We start from the raw sequence: 12,131 nt of genomic DNA on the forward strand, positions 1-12,131 counted from the left end.
ATATTATGGATTCAGATTATATACTGTATGGCAAGCCTCCAAACCTGAATGGGATTTGCCTTTCATAAGACAGATAAATTTGACATAGTAATGAATTAAAGCCTGAAGCCTGAACCTGAGGTACTATGCAGATAAGGCGTGATATGCCAGCTTTGAACGCACCGCTCTCTACCTTTTCTTATTAAAAGAAAATCCTGTTAGCTTTAGCACACTTGTAAAAGTATTGGAGCTCGACGGATGACAGTTGAGAGGGAATAAATGGCCCCTGACCCCGGAGAATAGAAAGTTTAAACACACTAAAGCATTTTTATTGACAACTGAGCACTTGCTCTGTCATGTTGGATTAACACTACATACTGTATGTCTCACACGGTATGTGAAAAGCCCTATGGACAGACTGTGAGCAGCAAAACATGTCACACCGGAGCGATGTGTTAAGAAAACATTTCCAAAGCCTGAGCCTCTGAAGTGCTTCACATTAATGAAATTATTTCCAATGGCTGACAATACTTCATACTCCTGTTTACTGTATTTAGGAAGCCACCAGATAATTAATCTGTCCTCCCCACATTGTTCCCCTCCACTATATTGACATGCTCTTCAATAAAGTGACTCATCGTGCCAATGAATATTTACAGTTGTTAGAAATTAAGTGTACTCCACGTTTTGTTGTCAGGGTGTCTGCAGTCATTCGTGAAAATAGTTGTTGAAATAGTGCACGCTCATTAAAAGCAACCAATTAAATTTAAGCAGAGAAGCTAATTACTAATAAAAACTGTGAACTGGTGCTGTTGCCACAAGGAGACGCCCTTTCTTTTAAAGGGTAAAGCCACAAGTTAACACGTGTAAAATACACCAGCAAAAGGTCTATGGTTGATACACAAGCGGCACAAGCAGGGGGTTGGTGCCAATAAACTAAGTGGTTTCTGTCAGTATTTGGTTCAATCTTTGAGTGGTTCATTTTGTAACACTGTGGAAAACGCACTGCATTTAAGACTTTCAGGCATATTTTGGGTATTCAGATACCATCAGGGAGTCATCTTGGTGTTAAGTTCATTCTGCAGCTTGAGAAGTATCCCAAACATACAACCAGAGTCATAAAGAACAATATTCAGTGACAAGAAGACGTCGGAGTCCTGCAACAGATCTCAAAACATGGAGTCAGTCAGGGACGAGACTGAATTAACAGAAGAACTGTTGCAAGTTGCATCTGCCAAGAAACATTAAAAAAAATATTCAGGAGAATCTGTTTTGAAGGCAAATAGCGGTCACACCGAATATTGTTTTGATTTTTTTTTTTGTATCTGTTCATTGCATGAAGTGCATAATAAAATGTGAAAACAAAATAAAACAACAACTTTAAAGGAATACTTAACCATTTTTTTTTAATTACCGAAGAGTTCGATGTGAAGGTCATTATTGCGTTCATATTTGTCTGACCAATATTAAGTCGTTGCCAGCAATCGGTTAGCCGAGCTTGTCGCTAATACTGGAAACCTCCTACCAGCACCTTTTTACCGAATTAATTAAGCTAACTAAAACTTTAAAAAAATGAAGTGCAAAAAACAAGACAGTGTGGTTTTCTTTATGCTTAGCTCACTAACTGCTGACTCCTGTTTCACCCTAACCCATACAAACACAAGAGCAGTATTAATCTTCTAACTCTCAGCCAGAAAGTGAATAAACGTATTTGACGGTAAGTGAAGCTAGGAGATATAAAGCTAAATCTGTATAGATGATATTCTCATAATTTAAACTCAGCTGTATATCAGTGAATATCAGGATGAAATAACTATAAAAAGAAATAAATGAGGCCATCAGATATAATATGTAATAGACTTGTGCGACATACTATTAGGGCTATATTTTACACGATCAACTCCTGTACATGCACCTCACAATGTGTTCTTTCTTCACGCAGCTGGCGTGCATATAAATGGGGGTACGGCAAATTGCCTTATCAAGCACCAGGTAACCACTTGATGCTGAAGTGCACTTTTCCAGGAGACCTTCTCTTTGTCATAACCTCTCCCAAACCTTTCCCCATATAATCCCACAACAATCTCCTCAAGGTGGGATTTGTCTGGATCAACTTCATAATGCATTATTCATTTGAGAATTTAATCAAATATCGCCTTCACCAATCAGCCCAGCCCATACCCCTTGTAACCCTCCCTCGTCTTTCTACCCATTTTATCGGCGATTGTTAGCGTCGCCTGCAATAGCAGATTATCAGACAAATAAATTACTGGGTCACAGGTGAATTAGATGCTCGGCTGACTGTTATCTTTTTTTCTCAGGGAAAAGTAGCTTATTGTAAGTTAGGCTTTTTTTTTTTTTTCTCTCTCTCATTTTTTTCTGAGAGAGACGGGTAAAGAGAAGTGCTTGAGAAAATCCCCTTCTGCTTGGCTTCCCGTGGGTTTCTGCAGTGTAATGGTTTCCTTTGAGAGAGACACTGGTGGAAAGTGCTGATGCTTGTTGGCTGTGTGTGTGTGTGTGTGTGTGTGTGTGTGTGTGTGTGTGTGTGTGTGTGTGTGTGTGTGTGTGTGTGTGTGTGTGTGTGTGTGTGTGTGTGTGTGTGTGTGTGTGTGTGTGTGTGTGTGTGTGTGTTTTCTTTTGCAGAAAGAGAGCTATTTTCCATGGCTAACTGAGCCACTGATGAGCTTGCTGGCCCGGCCAGGGTCTCTCGCACAGTGCGTGAGTCAGCCTCTGGGCAAGCAGCATTTGTAATCGTGTGTGGGTGTCAATGTACTGTGCAGTCATGCTGGGTGCGTACAATTAAAGCCAGGCTCAATTGTTCAGTTAAGATAGATGTAATACCGAATTTTTGGACAGTAGTTCTGCACCTGCCTGTCCAAGCATCGGCGTGTGCAGACATTAAAGTGTATCACCTCTCTTACAGCAGTCTGCGTTTTAAGCTTGTTGATGGAGATAATGGCATTCTACTTTTCTCCACCTTCCCTCACCCAGGAGGACAGAGGAGTAAACGATTGTGGGGCAGAGCGTTCTTTTGTCCCTGCCTTGTTGTTTTGTTTTGTTCTGTTTGCTCAGATGGAATTATAAGATTATCAGAAATCAGCCAACATTGTTTCCCCTCTGTACACCCAAAGAGGGCGGGAAGACATTAAAAACCTCAGAGGCTATTTTTTTTCCCTATCCAGGAAATATAAATATATTTGTTTTGATCTTATCTTTCCCTCGTTTTTAAGAATCTTATTTGCTATTCATGATTGGAAAAAAAACACACTCTCTGAATCTATTCATATTCTATCTCCGAGCCACGAAGGACAAATTCCACTTTCACATAAGCAGTATATTCAGTTCAAAAGGCTCTTTTGTTGGTGTTGTTCCACATCAGCTCTCAAATATGTCATTTAGGCCACTAATACGGCTGTGGCGTGCTAAGAAAACAAAAATAGCTACCTGCGGTCGCACTTCTCCCACTCCTTCCTGCAACTTGTTGTTTACGACGTCGAGGTACAGCGTGCCACCTGAAATGGCAGCTTCTATATGGACTTAGTTTTATGTTATCACACTAGAAAAGGAAGGTCCAGGAGAGCTTGTTCTGAAACTCCTACACAGTGAGAGCAAGTGTGCTGCCAGAGCTTTTAAAGTTAGAGTTCACGGCTCACCTCTTGCACCAGGAGTGAGTGACACACGCACGCACGGACGCACGCACGCACACACACACACACACACACACACACACACACACACACACACACACACACACACACACACACACACACACACACACACACACACACACACACACACACACACACACACACAAACAAACTTTCACTTGACACTTGGCAGTGCAGTTTTCTAAGTCTGTTTTTGCCATCTTTATAGCTGTTCAAATGCTGTCCGAGGTACTGTAGGCGGAAGTAACATGCAACATGCAAGTTACAACTCACAGAAGAGCATGCACACAGTCTTACAGAAGCTCAGTGGTCACAAGGCTATCATTATCTCCTTGTGAGTTTGTACTGTGCTGTATTTATATGTAGTTAAGACAGGGGATAACACTTGAAGAGTATTGCTGGAAGACCTGTCCACCCACACAAAGCTTTGACCCCCATTTGCTACAACTTCAAATGTACTGCGGTGAAACCCGCACAGTAGTGTATGAATCTTGCCCACTGAGGGGTGAATGCTCCCAAGGTACAGTGCATGTATCGCAGCCTACTGTTACGTTCATTGTTTTCCAACATGTGTGTTGAGTGAGGATGCACTTGAACGCTGGATTTGACTGAACGGGGCAGCCGTTGAGGAGCAGACTCTCTCCAGATCTTATGGGGCATCAATCTCTGTCTTTCTGCCTGTCTAGGCTGTTAACCACCTCTGGGCTGCACCATTGATCTCTGTAATTGTCTCTCACTCTTCAAAGGGAGCTAAGAGTTGGTTTGATCCGAGCTGTTTACTTTCACAGCCCCTGTAGCCCTGCTCTCTGAAGAAGAGAGCTATCAACTACTTCAGGCATGAGCTAGCATATTATGGCACCATTATTGTGTGCCTGTGCATGTGAGTGCATGTGAAGGAGAAAAAGAGAGAGAGACCTAGCCAAGCCTGTAGCCTCGGGGTGAGCTAGCAGTTTCTTGCTGTTACATAAGGGCAGGGAACTGCAAGCTGGATATTCCCTGCCATCTAGCCACAGGTATGTAAGGAAATTAGTACACAGAACCACATGTTGTGACTCTGCTGTACACAAAATTGCAGGCTATATTCAGCTATTGTTTGTCTGTGGAGCTTGTACTCATGCCACAAGATAATATATGATGTGACAAACAGGAAGTTGGTTTTAGCAACATGTTTTGTGGGTGATGAAAAGATATATTTTTTTCCTTTACTTTGTATGCAACTTTTGCTACATTTGTGGGCCTCTGAACTGCAGAGACAGAAAAGAGGAAGTTCCTATCCACAGCCTGCATCAGCTCGAGCTGATAGCAGCGTGCAGTAAGTAGCTGCTTTTAAACACTTGCAATGCAGTAAGTGTATGATCATATGGATCTGCCTCATGTGCTGACAGAGACAAAAAGAGCCCATTAAAATGCAACTCTTTCAAAACAGCTTTACGTTTGTTGTGCTGTAATTTAAATGTGGTGCTTAAGTCAATAGAGAGGGGATTTGAATGAGGTGGTACAGTCTCTAGACCTGCTACCAAGTCATGTTTACAGACTGTGAGTGAAGGGAGCCTTGATTTTTATCACCTAGTCTGCATTGGGGTTAGCTATTAAAGTTTATGAAGCAAAGCTGAGAGTGTGGGGGAAGGCTTTGGTAATATGCTTCCAGTGTACGAAGGGCAAGTTGCAGCTGCCACAACTTGAGTTTGTGTCTCTCCTACTTGCAGCTTTTGCCTGAAAGATAGATAGACATGAACATTGGAATCAAATTTTCTGTTTTAATGACGCTCAGGCACATCCCTATTATTCTTTTCCCTATTATTATTGTTGGATGCTTCTGTCAGAAAACCTGGGACGCCCGACAGTTGGTCGTGCCCCAAAAGGACATAGCCGAAACCTGATGAAGTAAGCAAGAGCGGGGATAGAGGGAGGAAGATGTGAAAACTAACAGTGGTAGGAAGGGATTCTTGTTTAGGGGCATGCATTGACAGGCTGAAGAATGTGTGTGAGCAGGTATGAGCCTCTGTTGCTATTTTTTCCTTCTGCGACAGAGAATCACAGATCCTCAGGAACCTTAAACTGTTTTGTGAGTAAGAGCGATATTAACTTGTCTGCTGTTGTGCAGCATTTATCATACGCGACTCTATAGATCTCTCTGTACTTACAGTAACTGCAGGAGACGGGATCCTAAAAGGAGCTTCCCCTGGAGGGAATCATTCTCTCTCAGCAGTCAGCTTTCAGTGAGTATTTACCTCTCAGGCTCGAAAACTCAAGCGCCCTTTCGAGTGCTCATGAAGTCTTTGAATTAGGTGCAAAAATATCCTCTTGGATTCCATAGTTTTAGCACAGGAAGTGTGTCAGTTTAAATGTTTTTGAAAAGCGGGAGGTATTGCATCACAAGCGTTGTATTTTCAGTATGTTAAACGCTTTTAGTGTCCTGAAAAGACAAGCACTGAAAGAGAACTGCTTTTACTTTTCGCTCCTTCAGGTCACAGTGTTTGTATGATGTATGATTTATGTTGAATTGTCTGTTTTTGCACACATGAATTTGGGTCATTATCTGATTGGAAAAGCCAATTTCACAGTCCCAGAAAAAAAAATCCCACTCTGGCTTACTGCAGATACACAATGGTAGAAATAGCACACGAAAGACTGGTGAATACATTCAGTGAAAAATCTCCAACCCCCAAAATATGGAGACTTCATTGCTATGCTATCAAAGATGGCATAATAAGCTGTGATAATGATTGAATTTGTTTGTCATTATAGCCCATATTTCAGCACAGTGAGCTGTGGTCCTCAGACAGCTGGCTAATTAAACTACCAAATGCATTGAGTACTAATTTAAGTATACCATTGTAGCTTCACTTTTCACATCACTCAGATATTAAGGTATTGATTCAGTCCTTAATGCACTGTAATGCACCCTTTGTGTTTGGTCCTTGTACTCCACTTCACAATATACTTTAAGAATGTTTTTTGTTTTTTTTTAACTTCATGTCGTCATGGTAATATACACTCGTCTGACTCCCAAGTTAGATAAGAATTATCACTGATTTGTGTGAGAACAGAAGTGAAGTCATGGAAAGCTATGCCAATTAAGAGCCCACTTCCACAATTTTACACTCGATAATCTTACTATAGTTGAAAAAGATTAAAGTTTTGCTTTCTTTTATCAAAGCCAGACCCAGAAGGCATTCGTCTCTCCTGTTTCAGCTTCATGTTTGCACAACAATACTGGACTTGTTTTACAGTAGGTGTGTTTTGGTGCCTTTGATCAATTTCAAAAGGTATTCATAAAAGAGTCAAAAAATAGTACAAACGATTAATAAGGCATGTAATGGCAAAAAAAAAAAAAAAAACTAAGTAGAAGAACACTTCAAAGTATTTTGTATCTTAGTACAAATCAGTGTTATTACATTTAGATAAGTCTGCCATATTCCTGTTTAGAACACACACACACACACACACACACACACACACACACACACACACACACACACACACACACACACACACACACACACACACACACACACACACTGCCTCAGGACTAAAGTAACATAACAGGAAGTACACAGAACCTGCAGCCTGCGATACTTTCCCTACAGGTCAGACTGGGACCGTTGAAAATCTTGTTACAACTGATTATATCCAACAGACCATTACATCAAAACCCACAAACAAACCCCCTTATGTTGGCCACAGTAAGACAAGCCTGGCTGTAATATGACCCTCTTTTGATGATTCATGTTTGTGTTGGGGGAGACTTTTGGAAGATATGAACTATTTTTAAACCTTTTTTCCAAGTGAAAACAAAACTATGAAATACTTTGCATTACAGCAAAGGAGCTTCCAAAACACTTGTAGGCTTGACTGACACTATAAACAGACACTATAAACAGACCTAGTAACAATAAACCTACAATAATTCACTAAATAATGGCATGGCGTGTTATATATTTTATTACATTCAAGCCAATACAGGGGAAATATCAGTCCTGCTTGGTTGCCCTTGTCATGTAAGCTGGTGGTAACACAATGAGAAAATAGATGAGAAGGGCAAAAAGAGGTGAGCTCAGGTCCTTCTGCAGACTTTCCTTTTTTTTTTCCAGATCAAAAGCAGATGAATGAGGTCAAGGTAGAGAACCAGGGAGGAATGCAAGGACAATGTCACGGATAGACAGCTAAGAATAAGAACATCAGCTCAACCAGGGAAAACACAGCCCAGTGCTTTTGTCTGTGCTCATCTGGGTTTGGGTTGACTGGTTGGTCGGAGATCCCTTCAGCAGCCAGTTGCATTTGTTCTGTCATCTTTACACAGACATCTGACACATCTGCTCACAGATTCATGTAAGGTCAATGAATAATGTGTGTTCAGTGCGGCGCTGTGTTCATGTTCAGCTGTGAGGGCTGGTTAAAAATGCTAAAAAGTGGAAATTAACGAGTATATTTTAAAGGGTTCTCATTTTACAGCCAGGAGCTTCTCACGTTTTAATTAAGTAGCCTGTGCTCTCCGTGTTGAAGGTTAGACCAGTACCCACTAAACTGCTTTTTAGGAACTCAGATTTTCAATGCTTAAAATATGTCAAACATTTTGGACTTCAAAGTGTGGCAATAAACATTTCCTCTTGCTCTGTGCTTGATTCATATTTTGAACAAGCTTTGATCTCCGATTGCCCATGAATGCTGCTATTCAAAATACATCTCTGTTTCTGCAAGAATCCAACTAATTCCTATTGTAAGCTGAAATTTAGAGTGGGAGTGCACACAAGAAAAGCCACAAAACACATCAGTAATCACTTAGAAAATATGAGCAGTAACCAACTAAAAATGTTCAAATGGATTTGGCAACAGCACCCGTGTACATAAATACTGTGGCATAGTCAGAGAAAGCAGTTTGTTAGCACACTGGGAGGCATCTTGGGTAATATTTTGGCAGGTATGAGTGCATGCGTCAGTCTCTGACCTCCACTTAGCACCCAGGTCATCAATACTTGTGGTGATAAAAGCAGCAAGAATACACACCTCGTCTCCTATATACAGAAAGGTAGAAAGGTTGACCCCTCATCACCATGACCTCCAGTCCTGAGTGAATTTGTAGCAGGTTGTGTGTGCTTCCACCTTAGGTGTTTGGGTAGGTGAGTGTGTGCTGAACTGCTTTGTGTGTGTCTCTCATTGTGTTTGGTTGTGTACCTGTTCAGGGTGATAAGGGCCAGTGTGGAGCGTGTCCTTTGTTCTGCCACAATTACTCATCCCCCTGTGTCAGCATGGGTAAATTAAACCCTTCTTAACCTAAGGTTCGAGCCCAGATAGTTAAAACCTAAGCGCGGTGTCACTGGCTGGCACTGCTGTGTGGGTTTGTTCCTTGTTGCTGCTGCCTCTTGTCAGTAAATATCAGATTTAAAATGTATAGAGGATGTGAGTATCTCAACAAGCCTCTTGTTTGATCCTCAAATATGTCAGCCTGTGTTTTGAAGTCTTTGTGTGCAAACATGCACGCCTACATATGTACCTTGCACCTTGTGGTTGGAATTTATGTTAATTCAAGTAGCCATAACAAGTGCTTCTTTTCCTTTTGGCCATCTGAGTCACAGGCTGCAACCGAGGTGTGACACACAAGTCTGTGTGTCTCTCTCTCTCTCTCTCTTTCTCTCTCTCCACCTTCCTATATATCTTCTATACCTCTCTCCCCTTTTCTGTGTTGCTATCTTGGTTTTCTGCCCATTAATTGTCTGTCTTCCTTCCTCTCAGTCTCTTCCTCTTCTGTGTTGTTCTACCCCGCCCCCCGCCTGACTGCTTGTATTTGTCGACTCCCTCGACTCTTGTGACTCCTCTCTCTCTCTCTCTCTCTCTCTCTCTCTCTCTCTCTCTCTCTCTCTCTCTCTCTCTCTCTCTCTCTCACTGGTCTCGCTTACCACCAAGCCAGCCACAGCAGCAACAGCAGTAGCGCCAGTGGCTCACTCCAGCCATCCTCTGTGACAGCGCAGGCTGCAGTGTGGTGTGTGCGTGGTTTTATGTGTTTGCCATGTATGTATCAGCCAGTGTGCCTGCTGCTCTCTAAAGAGCGAATATAAGGTATACATGGAGTTATTCTAACCAAGGACGGGAGGAAGATCTTGAGGAAGACCATCCTGGAGCTCATTAAGAGGAAGAAGGAAGACATAACATCACTTTTTCCTCTCTCTCTCTCTCTCTTTTCGTTATCTTAGTCTCTCTCTTTCTCTGGCTCACTCGTTGCTGCTGCTGCGATTCTGTGAAACATAACTGTAAGTGGACTTCCTTGTGTGTGTGTGTGTGTGTGTGTGTGTGTGTGTGTGTGTGTGTGTGTGTGTGTGTGTGTGTGTGTGTGTGTGTGTGTGTGTGTGTGTGTGTGTGTGGTTCTACTACTGTATGTGTTTCTGTCTATGATCTTGCGCTTTGTAAAATTTAACTTACTATAGCCATCATTTATGCCTGAGTGCACATATTTGCATGCCAGAATAAATGGCATGTCGTGACATCTCTGATGACTTAATCAGGCCAATTTGTAGAGCTCTATTTGTAGTATATTCATGTAGACACTACTGACCCTCCCCGGCATAAATCTGCTCATATTCATAAATGTTCATAATACGGCAGATGCATATTATTCAAACTGTCACTGCTGCCATTTCTGTAAAATGTCATTTGTTGGCGTAGCATGTGAATGGATGCCCTCACCTGCAGTTATTCTGTGCAGTTGGTGGGTGTGTGAGTGAGCAACAGATAGGGAGAGCGGGAATGATTGAGAGTGTTAGTGTGTGTCTACGTGCATGCGTGTCACTGTCACCCAGGGCGTGGAGAAAATCAATAGATCTACAGCTCGAGTTGGACCGTTTACCTCTGCCAAGTGATGAGCAGACACTGTGGCCTTCAGGGGTCCAGACAGGTGCTTGGGATGGCCCGCAGATGTGAGGTCTGTCAGCTCCTGCACGGGTGTCTATCACTTTGTGTCTATGATTGATCTTTTGCGTGTGTGTTTTTGAGAGCTCCTTTGTGTTAGGTTTGTGTAAAACGTCAGTTAAAGCTGTACCTTTTTTTTTCTTTTCTTTTTTTTGAAAACAGGGGAAGGAGATCATAGATCAAAAGTTTCCCTTGCTGCTCTCAGCCGGTATGACCAATAGAAGCAGTCAGGGGAATGAGTCAGAGCAGGCGAAGAGATAGATAGAAAAAAAAAAAAAAAACAGCATGTAAGAGGGAGACCATCATAATCAATCCTTCATGATCCTGGAAGAGCATCATTTGTCTTCTTTTCTCACTCCACTCCTCTTCTTGCCCTCATCTTCCTCTCATTTTCTGTGGTATAGCTACTTTGATCTTGCGTAAGAAGACGGGTCTCCAGAGCTTCATTACTTTTAAAGCCTTCATCGTGAGGGGCCATAAAAAGATGCTAAGGAATGGATTTCTAAGACCATTTACCAGATGTTCTGTACTGACTTGCAAGTAATGGCTACATGGGGATATAATGTTCCTCCACAGGGTGTAATGGTCCTCTGTGACTTGTGCTCTGGGTTATCAGGGCAAACTGGGATTGGCTGCGGTACGTCAGCGCTGAGGAATATGACGTTGTGCATACGAAGTAGTGCCTGCTGGGGATCCTGAGTCTGTTTAATTCATAAGGAAATGGCACTCTGCTGCATAAACTTGTGAGTGAATGTGATACTAGGGTTTGTGTGTCTTTGTAAATTTGAACTTTGTTTACATGTTGTTTTTTTTTAGACCTTTCACATGTGTTTCAGTATTATTTATTGTCATGGCTCTTTTTCTCCTCGCACTGACCTTGTGTTTTGGTCTGTTTCTCTTTCTTTTCTGTGTGTGCATGCATGCGTGTGTTTGCCTACTTGTGAATGGATTTGGACAGGAGAGTGTGTTCTAGGCTGAGTTTTGCTGTAAGCGTATGGGGATTTGTATGGGGTAGCAGAAAAATGCTGGGGAGGAAATGATTGAGAGAAAAGGTCACTAGACAGGATGCCCTTTTTAAAAAAAATTCTGATACCCGAGACTGCAGAGAAACCCAGAAGGGGAGGGAGAGAAAAAGCAGTGCAGTGTTAGGAAAAGGGAGGAAGGAATATTAGAGGTAAAAGTGGAGCCAAATGACCAAATAATTCTAGAAAATGAAAGAAAGGCAAAGAAAAACAGTCGCAAAATATTTTTAGCCAGTGACATAATTGAAAGTCATGAAACTAAAGCTCAGTGAGTCACATCTCTGATGACTGACTTCTAATAGGAAATGTAAGAGTCATGTGACCTGTCAGCTTTGCTGAGTTTCAGGGTGCTAGAGTAGCTCACTGCAGTCATTCCCATTTAACCACAGTTGCCATTTGACCTGAGCGCTATGATTCTGTAACATGTCCTTTGTGATGCTTTTTACAATAGAGATTCACCAATCCAACATGGTCTCCTGATAACTGAACCAGGGCTGTCTCATACCAAGACCAAATGTTTTCACCTTCATTTCCCCAAATAAAATCTCTTTACTTCTCA

The 12,131-nt window shown here is 42.0% G+C and overlaps 1 protein-coding gene across 5 annotated transcripts in view; it reads left to right on the forward strand.

Moving 5' to 3' along the window:
* Window positions 1-12,131, forward strand: part of inpp4b (inositol polyphosphate-4-phosphatase type II B) — a 138,484-nt gene that overhangs the window by 35,955 nt on the left and 90,398 nt on the right. The window contains exon 1 of one of the 5 annotated variants that reach the window (XM_069689286.1): window positions 9,807-9,895. The exons of the other annotated variants lie outside the window; for them this stretch is intronic. The gene's annotated coding sequence lies outside the window, so the exon portion shown is untranslated. Of the gene's footprint in view, window positions 1-9,806; window positions 9,896-12,131 lie in introns of those variants that run through there. 5 annotated transcript variants of the gene reach the window in all.

The sequence above is a fragment of the Brachyistius frenatus genome, unplaced genomic scaffold (genome assembly GCF_029030835.1).
Source record: "Brachyistius frenatus isolate BFR_SWC_R1_liver_20210118 unplaced genomic scaffold, ASM2903083v1 Contig_7, whole genome shotgun sequence".
In the NCBI taxonomy this organism is placed as follows: domain Eukaryota; kingdom Metazoa; phylum Chordata; class Actinopteri; family Embiotocidae; genus Brachyistius; species Brachyistius frenatus.